Source organism: Myiozetetes cayanensis, unplaced genomic scaffold, assembly GCF_022539395.1.
Source record: "Myiozetetes cayanensis isolate MyiCay16 unplaced genomic scaffold, myiCay2020 scf7, whole genome shotgun sequence".
In the NCBI taxonomy this organism is placed as follows: Eukaryota; Metazoa; Chordata; class Aves; order Passeriformes; family Tyrannidae; genus Myiozetetes; species Myiozetetes cayanensis.
Window position 1 is genome coordinate 31,570,578 of NW_026087964.1, and position 15,494 is coordinate 31,586,071.

The 15,494-nt window shown below is 35.1% G+C and overlaps 1 protein-coding gene across 1 annotated transcript in view; it reads right to left on the minus strand.

The window, feature by feature from the left end:
• The window catches only part of TENM3 (teneurin transmembrane protein 3), a 1,298,714-nt gene that overhangs the window by 1,240,330 nt on the left and 42,890 nt on the right, over positions 1–15,494 (minus strand). Inside the window, 1 exon segment of the mRNA XM_050338169.1 lies at positions 4,740–4,856. The gene's annotated coding sequence lies outside the window, so the exon portion shown is untranslated.

Consider the following 15,494-nt stretch of genomic DNA (forward strand, 5'->3'; position numbering starts at 1 on the left):
CAAACTACTGGAAGCAATTACATTATATTGTAAATTATTAACCTGGAGTTCTTTTCCTAAAAATAAAAATGCATTAAATATTTATTTGAATAGTGCATATTTAGACTATATATATACATATACTGTGTTTACTTAGTGTATGCTTAGACACTGTATGTATATAGTCCATATAGTTATATATCCATATTAAGTGTATTCTTAAAACTAGTGAATAACTTGTAAACATTGACTCATTCATTAAGTGCAGTCATCAGCAATGCCAGTAAAAGACTCATTTCTAGTGACTTATAGAGCATCATAAAAGAACATATATGATCATATAGGATTGATCTCACAGGAACAAACAGAACTTAATTTCAGATGCAGTAATCTCTGATCTGTTTGGGACCATGGAAGTTCTAAATGATAAAATTTGATTCTTCTATTTTTGGGTATGAAATGTTCAAACCAGACATATTGTAGGAGGCTTCTATAGCACACATGCTGCTGGCTTTTTGTTTGTTTGTTTTTAAGATATAGCACATGGCCTAATTTTGTTCTCTGTCATGTAAAGGTTAGATGTCTTCACTTTTTTCAAAACATTTCAGGGACTGTCTTGACCAGACAGGCAAGATGGTTTTGAAAATACTTGTGGCATCCAACATAAGAGAGTTAGTTAGCACAGTTGAGAACAGAAGGAAAGGAAGCAAAGGGAGAAAATCTTAAGCCAGAAAATGCACAGAAAGCTCTTCTATCTAATGCAAACCTCTTGTTTGCAACTCTATTGTGTTGCTAAGAAAAAGAGATAAAATTGATCAATAGTTTTAAGACCATCATTTAATGAGGGTAGGTTAATAGGATCAGAGTACATTTACCAGACTTATGAACTCCTCCTTTCTTCCAAAGTCTGGCTATGCAAGAAGTCCATTACAGTTATGGGTTATCGCTTAAATTCTCTCATAAAATGTATTTACTCCTTTTTCCCCACTGAGATGACATTCACATTCTACACTCTTGAAACTCAGCTGTTCTACAGGAACATACATCAGGATCTACATAAACAAAAAAATCTAGATTTGAATTGTGACAATGGGAACTGAGACCAAAAATTACAAGGGAATGAACTTTAGCTATTCCTTTAAGAATTCAGGGAAGAGAGGGTGAGTATTCCCTAATTCAAGGCAAAGCAATAAAGAAACGAATTAGCAAGCACAGTAGCCAGGGAACAATAAATATGTCCACTAAGTCAGACACAGTGCATATGTGGCTGATAATTTAACACTATGAAAGAGGATTACAAATCTGTAGTGGTGCAGTGAAACACTAAATTCCGAAGAGAATTAGTGCAAGCAACACAAGGTAGTGTTAAACAGTTGACGAAAGATAACAAAGAAAAAGCACACACAGTGTCACAGATTTCATAATAGTAAAAGACATAACGCCATACGGAATCTAAACATGTAGACGTTGCATCACTCTTAGTGCTGGTTTAATCTCTACCCTTTCAAGCAGCAGCTTGGCTGGCAGATAGAAAAAAATTTTCATTAAGGGCAGGGTATCTCAAAAAAGAAAAACCTTTAAAGTAAGATTTGACAACTTGAAAAATCAATTTATGTGCCTAGATTCATATTTTAAAGAAATATAAATCTCTAAGCTAATCTATTACAAAGTAGGATAAGTAAGAAATAAATCAAGTGGTTTTGATAGTCTCCTGAACTACTTTAATGCTGATCTCAATTGAAGAGTTGTATTATTATTAAAATGTGAATATCACACAGATTAATATTTTATACTTCCAAGAGTGGCATCTCAGGTTAGGACTGAGACAAATACTCTAGAAATAAAAACATAGGATGTCCTAAAAAGTATTGATATTAACTAAATAACATGATGAAAGGGCACATATATACAATTCCCATCAAGATATAATACTGAGAGAATTTTCTTACATGTTTTAAAATACAATTTTCTAAATTCAAAAATGTTCTCTTACCTACCTTCTCTTTATCAATAAAAACCAAACAAAATGACAACCTTCCAGACTTTAACACATTGGCAATAAAGCTCTGCAAGAACAAAGATATTTAAATGGCATTATCTGCTATTTGTCTTATTCTATATTGCCATTTTTTTCCCCACTGAGTGCTAATAAGTGCTTTCTGTTGAAGAGGTTTACATTTAACATCTGTCAGTTGTATCCAGAAGTAGCACCTACAGGGAACTGTCAAATAGATTGCCATTCTCCTCTGTAGCACCAGCAAATGTGTCTCACATCATTTACATACAGATAGTTATAGGCATTCATCATTTCATTATGCTGACTGCCTCACTATTCTAATGTATAATGTCTCTTTAATGAGCCTCAAAAAAATACAGTATTCCTTGATTTATGACTGCTTAACTGAAAAATTATACAGATTGACAAAAACTCATCATAAAGCCTTTTTTGTGTCCCCACTACCTTGAGTTTTAAATTTAACAATTACTCTTGAGTTAGTCTCATGATCTGCTTTGATAAACGAAATTATCAAATTTTAACACACCAGACTTCACAGTCACTGCTGTTTTAATAAATATATTTTCACTTCCTCGAGAAAGCAGTATAGAATTTGACAAATTAAAATTGATCGGTTTTTGTCCAAGAAATAAATGTATTGGACAATCTGTTTCAATATTATTATATGTCAATTACTGTATACTTCCTAACTTATCATGACTACCAGTCACGCACAAGTGACTCATAAATGAGCCAATTTACATTTTCAAGTAAGTTGAACCGTGGTTTATTGTAGGAACTTCAATTATTTTATACACAAATGCTTACCACTGAAAAACAGCTCTGCCATTAAAAGCACACTGAAGTATTACAAACATATCTAAAACACCAAACAGAAAGCTGAGAACAAGAAGCAAACACTTCATTCACTTGACTGCACTCAGGCATTATTACAGAGCTGCATCTCCATGTGATTATAAATACATCAGCATTCCTCTGGGGCATTGGGTTTTGATTATCCAAGCTGAAAAGGTTTACAAACTGCTCATTGTAGCCATTGGAAGCAAGAATTTTCACACAGTATGAGAAAATATCATACTTTGTTTCTGACAAATCTACAACTTGCAGTTGAGTGTTTTTAGTATGTAAGAAAGCGTTGAGCTCTGATGGAAGTTTGTGCCATAACAGAGATAGTTATAATTTTTTACTCACCTGTCTAATATAGCTTAGGCTTACACTACAGACAGTCACTCAGTACACAACTCCCTCCCCTCTGCTCAGCCATAATGTTCCATAAGTTTTAAAAACACAGTATTGAGACCTTTCTGGCTTCCAAAATGCCAGCCCTTGCAGAAGGTTCAAATATAATGAGTGCAGACATAAACAAACAAGCACTAACGTAACCTTACACTGCCTTATCTCATAGGCATGACTTCCTATTTCCAAAATATGAAGCTAGGCTAAAAAGGCTATCTATTCCATGCAGTAGGGATGTACAGAGATTTAAGCAACAGATGGCAAGCTAGATTCCCTAGATCCTTTAAAAAAAAAAAGTCAACTTTAGGTGCAAAATAAAACAACTTACAATATTACTGCATATTAAAGAGCTGCTTCAGTACATGCAAATATATTATGGTATGACAGAAAATAAAGTGCAGAAATTACACAGCTATGTTTAACCCTGGCAAGTTAAATGCTCAATACAACAGAAATTTTCATTTCAGAATTTTGGACCCATATTATTTTAGTTCCTTTGTACTGAATATTCCAATCAACATTAACATCTGAGTTTCAAGGAGTCAAACCTCTAAAGAATACAGGTATATCATCCCCTAATAAACATCATGTGTTTTTATCATCTAGGAGAATTTGCATGTCTACACATTTTATCCACATAAAATGACAGTGTATCTAATAAACCAATACAACATTCTCTCTCTCTTTTTTTTTTTTTTTAAGTTAATTGATCATGATACTTTCAGGGTGTTACTCTGTATGTAAAATTTATAACCCTGAATCAAAAAAACTGTTTTACCAACCCAAATACCTGTTGCAAATAAAAAACTTTACTTTATAAACCTGAATACTTTATGAATTCAAAATATCTCAAAATATCCATTCAATCCCATAACAGTAAGGAGATTTATATCTCAGATTGTACTAATGTGATAAAATCCAATTTAAAATAATATTTGATATTTACTAATCACAACATATTCTTAGACTCTGTCCTTTTCAGAACTATCTTTTTATGTCGCTTGATATTAACTGTGAGGTGCATAACAAGGAGCAGCCACAGACAATGTTTATGCTGTTTCTGTTAGGGTTCATGTTGTGTATCTCTAGCTAGAAGAGATTATTAGTTGTTCACCTTAGTGATATAGAGAGAAGTTGGTAAGAACAAAGTAAATACAGCTACCCCTATAGCCCCTTAACGTTACAACTCTATTTCTTGCTTCTCTTGCCTTACAAATTCATTGTTGCATCTCCTGTGGTGTACACAGTTATCACTTCTGAAAACTGGCTAGTAGTGCCTGTCACTCATGAGTTTCCTTTCTTGATCTGATTTCAGAAAAGACAATGGAGTAACATAAGAATATGCTTTAAGCCTTCACACTCTTCCTTCTTATATGTGCATATAAATATATCTCAGTGCATCTCTGGTAGAATACTAAATTTACCATTTTCCCTGAAGAGTAGTGAATTACACAGAAACCAAACAAAATTTTATACAGTATGTTTCACACAGATTGAGCCTACTTACAGGAAGGTGGTGTTGCAAAAGGATTTAATACTCCAACCAGTGTAGTCTGTACAGCAGAGGAAAATCCAGAGTGTGTTCTGTTCCTGTGATTAATCTTCTGTCTTTCTGTAGATACACCTAGGAAATAACCAGTACAGAGTAAGTACAACAAAATACAGAAAATAACACAAACCAAATTATTAGAAATTAAAAAATAAGAATATATTGAGGAATAATTTACTGCAAAGTCAATACTATCATTCATCAACATGCAATTACAGTAGAAAAAAGTTTAAATTTGGTCTTCCTTTAATCCTGTAGTACCCAAGTGATTTCAGAGTCCTTCAATCTCAAGGCTGGCAAGTAGAATCAAACAGCTGTTATCATTACACCTAAACAGCCATCTGGTAGCCTGAGAGGAGAATCATAATGACCACAGAGCAAACTGGTCCAGCCTTCCAAAACAGCACAACCAGGTCTCCATTCAGCAACTGTAGAATATAAAATACATGAAATAAACAGTCTTGTTTATTTTAACAGTAGAGTTAATTCATAATTTTTGTCTTTCAATAGAAACAGAAGAAGCAGTTTCTATTTCTTCAATTTCTATTTAGATGCTTGGCAGAATTCTACAGAAGGTGGAAGAGATAGGAATAAGGCACAAATAGGGCTTGTTTATATGTCTTGATATTTCTTATAGAGGGCAGGGTTCAGCTGTATCTTCACATCTAAACTAGTACTGAAAAAGGCCAGTTCAATCTCTCTTTATGTAACTGAAGTCAAAGCTGGACAACCCTCCAAACAAAAAAAAAAAATCTACCCCAGGAGTTAACCATTCTTACTTTTCTTGGACCTTTAAACCCTGCTACTTCTTGTTATAGATAGCTAACAGTTTACACTGGTCTCCTTTATCAAAAATTTTATAATATTCTTATACTCATTCTTCCCATTTCTTAGGTTAATTAAACCTGCTCGTAAGTCTTCTTTTGTTGCTTTTAATATTTAATTTCATGTAATGAACTGTCAATAACCAGGTACATTATACTGTTTGTCCTTTTAGAAAACTTAGACAACTTGAGCCTGCAATTTGTTTCACTGCATACTTTCACATTATGCTCCTAAAGATCTGTAGAGATCGATCTGGTATTGTTTCAGCAGTATCATATATTCTATCCCTTGTGCCTTTGTCACAGACTACCAACCCAGTAAACAGTTAGAAATTAGTGTGTTACGCTTCACATTCATAAAGGGTCATGATTTTTTAAAAGATTTGCCAAAAGATGTCTGCCAGGCATTTTAACACTGCTAGAGCTCTGCTGCTGCTGAAATGAAAGAAGGGGAAACATTTGCGCAAGAAAACAAAAAAATCTGGAGCCAACTACACATTTAACAGGATGGCAGGGTAAATGTACTGTCCCCATATTCTTCCCTGAAGAGTTAGAGGGAATTTTCTCTCTTGTACTTGTGCAGTTAATATTTAAGTTAATTATTAATGACTGTGTTTGTTCTTACCAAAGTATATGTCTATTATTTTCTATTGTTTCTGCAATTTATTGTGATTATTGTGTTTCTGTAAATTATTGTAATTATTTATTTTATTATTTAAATAAATCAAAATTTATTGTGATTATTTATTGCTGTCTTCTTCAGCAAGATTAGCATCTACTCTATTTCCAAAACTACCAACAACGCTATGGAATAACATTACAACCAGCATACACTTTTACAGAATCACACTCTTCCCCCAACGTTTACTTTGGGAAAGAGTGACTGAGAATAAAATATGAAATCTTTATAATACAAAAAACTTCTATACTAACTTTAGACTAATCTTATCTAGACCACAGTTACGTAGCTTGCTTAAAAGAAAGTCAAGATTATCAAAACTGCAGTTTACTAATGTTATGTCATATCTCTTCTAAGCCTTAAGGCTTGCTGCAATTTTTAAAGAGATAGGACTGACTTGTTCCCTACAAATATATTCTATCTGTTTAATCTCACCATCTCTTATAGATGCTTAGAAAGAACAGTTTGACTATTTCAGATCCCTCGTGGATATTTAGTTAAGAGAACTATCTACAATTCTTTGGCTATTTCTTCAGGTCTTACTGTCAGCTCCTTTCTGAAGTTTTAAAATTTCATTATCTTTAAGTTCTCAAATTATGATGTTACTATACATCATGTAAGCATTTGTTTATTTTTACAGAATCACACTCCTCCCCCACCATATACTGTGGGAAAGAGTTAACATAATTCTTTTCTAAAGAAAATATGCATGCAGGCATATTTTCTGGCTTTATTAATCATACAGAGAATAGTCTTTGCATAAAACCAAGACCCAAATAAAAGACAGTTCTTTCTTTCTACCTGAGCTAACCTTACAGTTAGATAATTTGTATTTATCTTTCTAACAGAAGGCATGACTTTGAGTGTAATTAATCTGTTAAAATTACTTAAATCATTGTATTGTAACATACCTCATCCTAGATTCCAATACTGGCCCCTGAATTTTCCACTGCTTTCTATGCACTAAATATCTCACATAAAGAGGCTAACAGAACATGAGACATGTAATTAACTGATTATGTTTAATTTTTAAGGTTTTGTAGGATTGTATGTGGATTTGTCCCACTACTTCCTCTGATTTTTCAGTTAAGATTTCTTTTAAAAGCATTTTTACCTGTTTACTTTGCACTATTTTTCATGAACAGAATGGATTCTTATATTTTCTCTGTATGTTCAAAAAAGAAAATGTAGTCTGTTATGTTTTTAAATACAACTGATTTTCAAAATGGATGTTCCTGCTTTGGGACATCTACATTAGATTGTTGGGTCAAGCTCTTTAAATAGAGAGGTATATTCATTAGATTATAGGAAGTATTTTGCTTATAGGAAAGAACACAGATGACAAAACCAGATGAATCTAAAAGACCACTCAGAGCAAGTATCTCCTTTGCCCAGGTTCACCTGTGCCATCTCACAGGAAAGATAACAGAGGGAGGTCTCAGTTAATCACATGTTTGCACATGTGCACAAAGACCCAGATGACATGTCCTATCCCTCACTTGATTCTCCTAACAAACTGGGCTTAATAGTGAGTGTCACATTGTCTGGTGTTCCTTTACCCTGTCATAGAAACTGGCATCGATCTGGCTCCTCTTGAATAAATTAATGAACTACATGTTCATCAACAAATGACTTTATGTGCTTTTTTACCTGTATTTTTCAGTTTCTCTGCTACTTCAGCTCAGTTGCATCCTTCTTTTTTCCTTCTCAACACTTGGTCCTCTCTAACCTATACAAGCTTAATTTGCTTTCTTTAACAGTAGGATCGACATCAGGGACTAGAATTTTCCACAAATCTTAATATGCATTGTATACTTCTACAGGATTATCAGCAAAAAAATACAGTCCACTGACTAAGAAAATTTTAACATGGGAAGATAAGCCTAAAAAAAATGCACTGCTTAAACAAGGCCTTGTTTAAGGATAGTTTTCTCTTTGGCATACGAAAGCAATGAGAAATATCAGCTATCGCTGGTGAGAAGACTATGTTAACATCTGTATCTCATTTTAAGTCTTAGATTAATTTTTTTCATAAGACTTTCTCTGGCTTCTCTGCTCAGTAATATCCCACCCTTAACACATAAAATGACCCTAAGAAAAGCAGTTCAGCTCTGTAATTCTACTACTTCCATGATAATAGCATCCCAGATAAGGAATATCTATCAAAATAGTGTCAGAACATTATCTGTTCATTCCAGTCTCCTTTTTTGCCTCATTTTTCTTATCTTCCAGTAGCACATGCCTGGGCTTCTACTCAACATCTTCACAAAGCTCATAGATAAATAAATCAAATAAATAAATAAAAAATAAAAAATAAAAAATACCAACACCAAAAACACCCTCACACACTCTTTTCCTTTTCCAAGGGGGAGCTTTTTTAAACACTTTATTATTTCATTTTCCATGACAACACATAAATAGAAAACTTTGCGAGCTGCGGTATTCCATGCCATTTTTCCACTGGTAAGGCTTCTCCTTGAACCTCCTAAGTCCCTAGACTTCCTAAGAGAATCTGTGAATATGGAGTAGCACCTGCAGAAGACAGAGGAGTGGATCACTTAACCCACTTGGACATATTAAAGTTTATGGCTCTGGTGCAAGGCGTTCACAGAGATGCTCATGGAACTGGCAGGTGTCTCTGAGAGACTGCTGCCTGTCCTTTTTGAAATGTTTGTGATGACTGGAAGGCAACTGCTGTCATGCCCCTCTTGAAGACAAGCAAAAAGCAAGATGCAAGAAAATACAGGCTAGTCAGCCTTAACTCTATCCCTGGAAAAGTTGTGGATCAGATAGTTGTAGAAGTCATTTCTTGCCTGAGGAGATCATGCCTGACCAACTTCAGTGCTCTCTGTAGTGAGGTGACTGACAGCTATGGACATGGAAAAGGCAGTGGGTGTTGTGCATCTTCATTTTAGCCAGGCCTTTGGAACAGTCTCTGTATCACAAAACTGATGAGAAAAGGGCTGGACAAGTGGATTATAAACTGAATGGAAAATTGGTTTGACTGCCAAGATTCAGAGAGTTGTGATCAGTGGTGCAAAGTCCAGCTAGCAGCCTAGCAGTTTAGTGTCTTCATTAACAATAGGGATGACAGAGAGCACTCTTAGCAAGCCTGTGGTAGATTGACTGCATCCTAGAACGTATTATTAAGACTGTAGGTAATGCATATCCAAAAAAGTGATCCTTCCCTATGCTTGGCACTTTTAAGACTCACCTGGAGTACTATGCCTAGTTCTGGGCTACCTAGTACATGAAGAATTCCAAATACTGAATGACTCCAGGAAAAGGCCAACAAGACAATCATGGTACTAGAAAGCATGGTGTACAAGGAGAGGGTGAGAAAAGTGGGCCTGTTCAGCATGGTCAAGGCAAAGCTAAGAGGAGACCGTTCTACTATGTACAACAGCTGCGTTGGAAGACACAGAGAAGATGCCTTCAGATTCCCATCAGAGGTGCACAGTGATAGGGCAAGAGGTAACAGATACAAATGGAAACATGAGAAATTTCGATTAGATGCTCACGGAGAGGGGAATGTGTGGAATTACCATGATGATGGTTAAATACGGCGATAGGTTGCCCAGAGAGGTAGTGGAATCCATTCTGGGGCTGTTCAAGACTCGACACGTCCTAGCCATCCTGATGACATTATTCCTGCTTTGAGTTGGATATTGGACTAGGTGGCCACTAGATGTACTTTGTGACCTACAGAACAACTCTGTGATAAAACCTAAAATTACAGCAAGTGTTTACTGAGAGAGTTTTTGAAAATTTGAAAAATGTTAAAAAATAAACTATATAATATGGCTATTATTTATTTTAAATATATGGAAAGCTAAATTCCTTTTTCAGTCGGTCTGGCAATCTGAAATGGACACACAGGGTATGGATGGTGGTGTGCAAACAGCAGATGCCAAGTATGAGAAACTGTGTTATTTAAAGTTTGAGAACGGTTGCTATATATTGTCTAGCAAAAAGTAAAAAAAAAAAAAAAAAAAGAAAAGAAAAAAAAGAATTGCTTAGATTTCTTAGAAATATCTACTTTGATGATTTCTCACAAATTTTTCAATTAATTTCCAAGTAGATATTTAAGGTAACCTTTAGATGCATTTCATTTGGTTACAGATGTACCATTTAGAGTGTAACACATTTTCAGAGTTTTTTAGAAATTACATTATCATATTCATTGTTGCTGTCATTTTTTGCCTTTTAAAATATGAAAGACATGATTTCATTTTCTACAAGTATAAATACAGGTCTCTTGTACAATGTCCATTATAAAAAACATAGCATCTGCAGAAAAATTATGCCAAACGACTACATTAAAAATATGAAGTTCACTTCCAATAGGATCTATGAGAAAATGGCTCTGAAGAAGTATGAACCTGAAAAAAATAGTTGTCATAAGGTAAAAAGTAGTGTGCAAGCTTGCTGTTTGAAAATATGAAACACTTTATTTATGAAGAATCTAATAATAATTCTTTACTGCTGCATATCTAAATGCCACACTTTCTGAAAATGTGGTTTTGATAGTAAGAAGTTAAAAAAACTTAACTCTGAAACTGCCAAAACAAAAAGATTAAGCCACGTTTTATGTATTTATATACGAAAATATACAGGTTAGTCCTTAAACAGCATATATGTTGTAAGTTGCTATGAAGCCATAAAGAGTTCATGATCTTTTCCAACCTTAATGATTCAATTATTTTATGATGCCTTTAATGCTGCCTAGGAAGAGAGTTAATTAAAGTTATAGTAATTTAATCAATATCTTATTATAAGCATGAAAAAGGTTTCCTACCTGATACCCACAAAAATCTGAACAATGTTTACTTGACAACACTTAGAAAACACTTCCTTTAGTAATTAAATATGTTTTTCTAAATAATTCTTTTATGAAAAAGAGGAGGAAAGTTTCTAGTAATTTCTTTCCCTTGCAGTTTTTTAATAAAATCCAGATATGACTGAATGAATCTAGAATAATCAATCTACTGAGGACAACATATTTCAAGTACAGTGTTCTCATCTGGTTTTTAGGTACTGAATCTAGAAGGTGTATTAAAATGAAACAAAATTTTATTTTTTAAAAAGTAAGTTCTTAATTATTGCAAGTTGCAAAGGAGAACATGGAAAACAACACTTTAAAATATACTTGAAACTAAAATAAATAGTGGGTTACTATGTAGCTTTCATGTTTTAATGTTCACTATTTTGTGTCAACTGAATATAATTTACACTTTCAAAATACTACTTTTATCTGAACTATGCAACCACTTCAATACAATAATACTGTGTTTTAGTAACTTTTCTTTTCCTCTAAAGATTTTTGGGTGAATTAATTATAGCCAAGATACCAACTATAAACATCCTGATCTCACTAAAGCTACAGCTATTTTATCTTTATTACCCAAGACCTTTACACATGAGCAACAGTACATCATGATTTAGTTCACCAAGAGTGACAGGCTACTATTTATGATTTGACAGGATGTCACTGTAGTAGGTATGTTGACTATTTAATGGCTTTAGAAAGTCTCTTATGGCCTTCATTAACTCATAAAATTAACTTTCCTTGTTCTCTTTCAAGAGTACTGATGACAAAACGAAATCTTATTACATGAGAGAAAATGTCTAATGATAGTTTCTTAAGTAAAACATTTTTCTTCAGTGATTTAATTTATAAAGTTTTATCTCACATGAATTACATTCAGAGCTTCAAAGCACATAGTAACCTTTCAGTATTTCTATGGTCCTCTTGTGGTGTACTGTACAAACCCTCAGAAGTGACATATCATCAAACTGTCAAGAATCTGCTTGATGCATGTCAAAGCCTCACTATTCAGAACTAGTGAACCTAGACACCTGAGCAGTAAAAAAGCATAGTGAATTTTTACTCTGTATCTTCACTATAATGTGCCCATGTATGACTACCTCAGCAAAGTAGTGATAGTCTTGGCAAGAGCATTCATCTGGGCTGAAAGGCTGTCAGGAGGAATATGATAGATGTCAATTAGAAAAAGCATGTGAAGCAAACACGTTTGCCAGTTACATGCATTAGAACTCATAATGACTGATGTCACAAATGTAGTTTGGTAATAAATTACCTTAAGGACAGTAATTATATTTTTCCATGAATTGAATATACCCATTTTGATCCATAGAAAAAGAGTCCCTTTAGACAACAGAAACAACAGGAATGTTAAGTTGCTTGCTAGATGATTTTTTTCAAGTTAGACCCAGCTTGGATTTCTGAGAAAAATAAATATTTTTCAATTTTTTTATATATACTATTTGCAAGGAAAATATATGTATGTGACGTCTTTATCAAACAATTAAACTGGTGATTTTAAAAGACAATTTGGAAGTGATTTGAAGAGATAGAAGAATAAATAACTATCCAAAAATAAGGATTACCCAAAAAATTACATGGACAGAATCACTTAAAATGGGGAGGATGGCATCCAAGCTAAGAAGAAACGAGAACAGTGATAGAGACAGTGGCAGCTGCATACAAAGCTACCTGGCAGAATATCCAATATTAGCAACTTTTAGATCAATATTCAGATCAAGATGGGGAGTTGGGCTTGTTGATCCTTACAGGCTCTTTCAACTTGAGATATTCTATGATTCTATAACTTAAAATTTTTCTAAATGTTCAAATGTAAATACCAACACCTTAGTACAAACAGAACTCAGAAAAATTCTACAGCCTGTGTTACGTAGATGATCAGAACTATAGTTCCTGGCCTAAATGTATATGTGCTATTTTATTTTAAAAAGTATCACGCAATACAATGACAGAAAGCTGCGAAAAGGTTTCTGCCATGAATATAAGTGTGAAGCTTTAAGCAAGGACAAAAAGTATGCTTCTCTCTGTTAAGCAAACTTCCCAGTCTCACAAGACGGGCAGTCACACTCCCAGCGCCAGAGACTTTCCCTGCTGGGAGCAGAGCCTCTCCACCGATCCGACGGGAGCCCCCCTGGACTCCCCACACCCCCAAAACTAGCGCAGTCAGACCAGGCTTCCCTACAGGTTCGACCCCAGGTTTCCCACGGCAAGAGTCTCAGATGCCTCGTTCCATAAAGCAATTTATTTAAGGCGCAGTAACACGGAAACAGCTCGGTCCGGTGCCTCCGAGGAGGGACCCCCACCCAATAAAGGACGCCAGTACAAAAGCGCTCGCTCTTCCTCCCGAGTCCTCGCCTCCTGCCGTGTCTGTGAGTGCCAGATCCCCTACCCGGTGCCACAGGTCCCCCTGCCCTTTGTTATGCCAGGAGTCGGCAGGTCACGTCCTCCTGTCTCGGGCTCTCCCCATCCAGAGCTCAGCCTGCAGCTCACCCTGCAGCTGCACACCGAGCTACCGGCACCGAATGGATTCCTCAGCTCTCGCCCCTCAGCAAACAGAACTGAATACTGTAAATGATGGGGATACACGATCAAGGAAAGCAGGAAGAGTTACTGCTTCCTAATCACAGTGTTTATGAATAAACAGTGTAAACAACTGATTTTCGCAATCAGATCTTCGGCCCTTTTATTAATCTGAATACACCCCAAAATTTCACTTTTTTCTATTGGCAGCAAAGAACAGTCTTGGAGGATGTGTGGAAGCATGTAGACAGAATAGGCAAAGTAAGAGATTAGGAGCAGAACAGAGAAAGGAAGCATGAAGGGTCACTTGGGTCACTTACTTTTCTACACAGATCTTTCTGTCTTTAGGGGATACCTTTGAGATGGTATAGCCTACTGTGCAGCTGGACCAAATTAGCCAGATCCTCCTTTTACACAGTTTTGGTATCTTGAGAATCAGGATTGCTAAGGCTGATCAAGAGTTGATTTCTATAACCACCTTTCTCTTTCACACACACACGTTCACAGGATAGACAGGACAGCAGCGGAAGTGCCTAGCGATCATACAGAGCAGCAGAGGCATTAAAGGGCAGCAGCGGTAGACACTGCTGGAAATACAGTAGGACACTGCTTACAAATTTACAGGCACTGCTGAGTGCATAGAGACAGGTATAAAGACTGAAACAACAGCACCAGAGGTTAGGTTCACAGGTAAGCAAATTTCATTTGACGATAGTGCATTGTACCTTCCCATCTGCTGTTCATTTACTGGTGTATTTTGACCAAGCTCTTTTGATAATGGGGAAAGTTGTGGATCAGAACAAATACGATTTTACAGCTGAATAATGAGCTTATACAAATGCTTAGGCAGTTAAAAAGATTAACTAGAAATTATTAGAAATTATTAGAATTATTACCTAGAAATATCTTATTAGAATAAGATTCAGCAAATCAGAGGTAAAAAATTTCTGATATGAACTGGAGCCCACTGTTCAGAAAAAAACCCAACTAAACAACACAAAAACAAACAACAAAATATGCATTCTGAGCAAACCATGGGGATTCATGTATTTGAAAAAAATCCAAATGAAAGATCAAATATTGCATAGCAGAGTTAGTGTACATACAGGAAAAAGCTTAAGCCAATTTTGTAATACTGTAAGGAAATAACCTTTCATAAATAACTTGAAGTGTTCACAGAGCATCTGTCTTTATTCATAGTTTTCCCAAACTATTTTACCCAATATTTGTCCACTTGCCTCCTCTATCTCCAGCATACCCTCACTGATCCTTCTGCAATTAATTTTTCAGCTTTTCTAGATCAACACAAGCTTAATACCAAGTAAATTACAATTACTAAATTTATTTGTAATTTTAATAAATGTAATGTGCAATATATGGATTATATTCTAATTCAGAAAATCATTTGTTTTCCTAAGTTTTCCTACACCTTCACGTAACTTCATTTCTACACTGCTGTCAAAGTTGTAAATTTAGAAGAAAAATTTATTTTTTCGAAGAAAGTAGTCTCATGGAGGCCTGTAGAATGCCTGTTCTCAACTTCTTTCTGGCAGCAATGGTTAGTTTCTGAATCCAATTCATGAAGACATTCTTTTTTTTGGTTTCTTTTTAACAATGAGAACAGGATAAAAGAATAACCTCCTTCTCATGCTGTGGAAAGACTGTGTAAGTCTTAACATATCCCTGCACCTGTTGATCTCAGCTGCGAAGAGAACAGTGATTCCATGTTCCATTTTCAGTTCCTAGCAAATTTATATTCATGCATTTTTAATAAGAGTATGAGGAGAGTTCTGCTTCTTTCCTTTCCATCTTTGGAACTGTAAGAACCTGATGATGGTTATTCC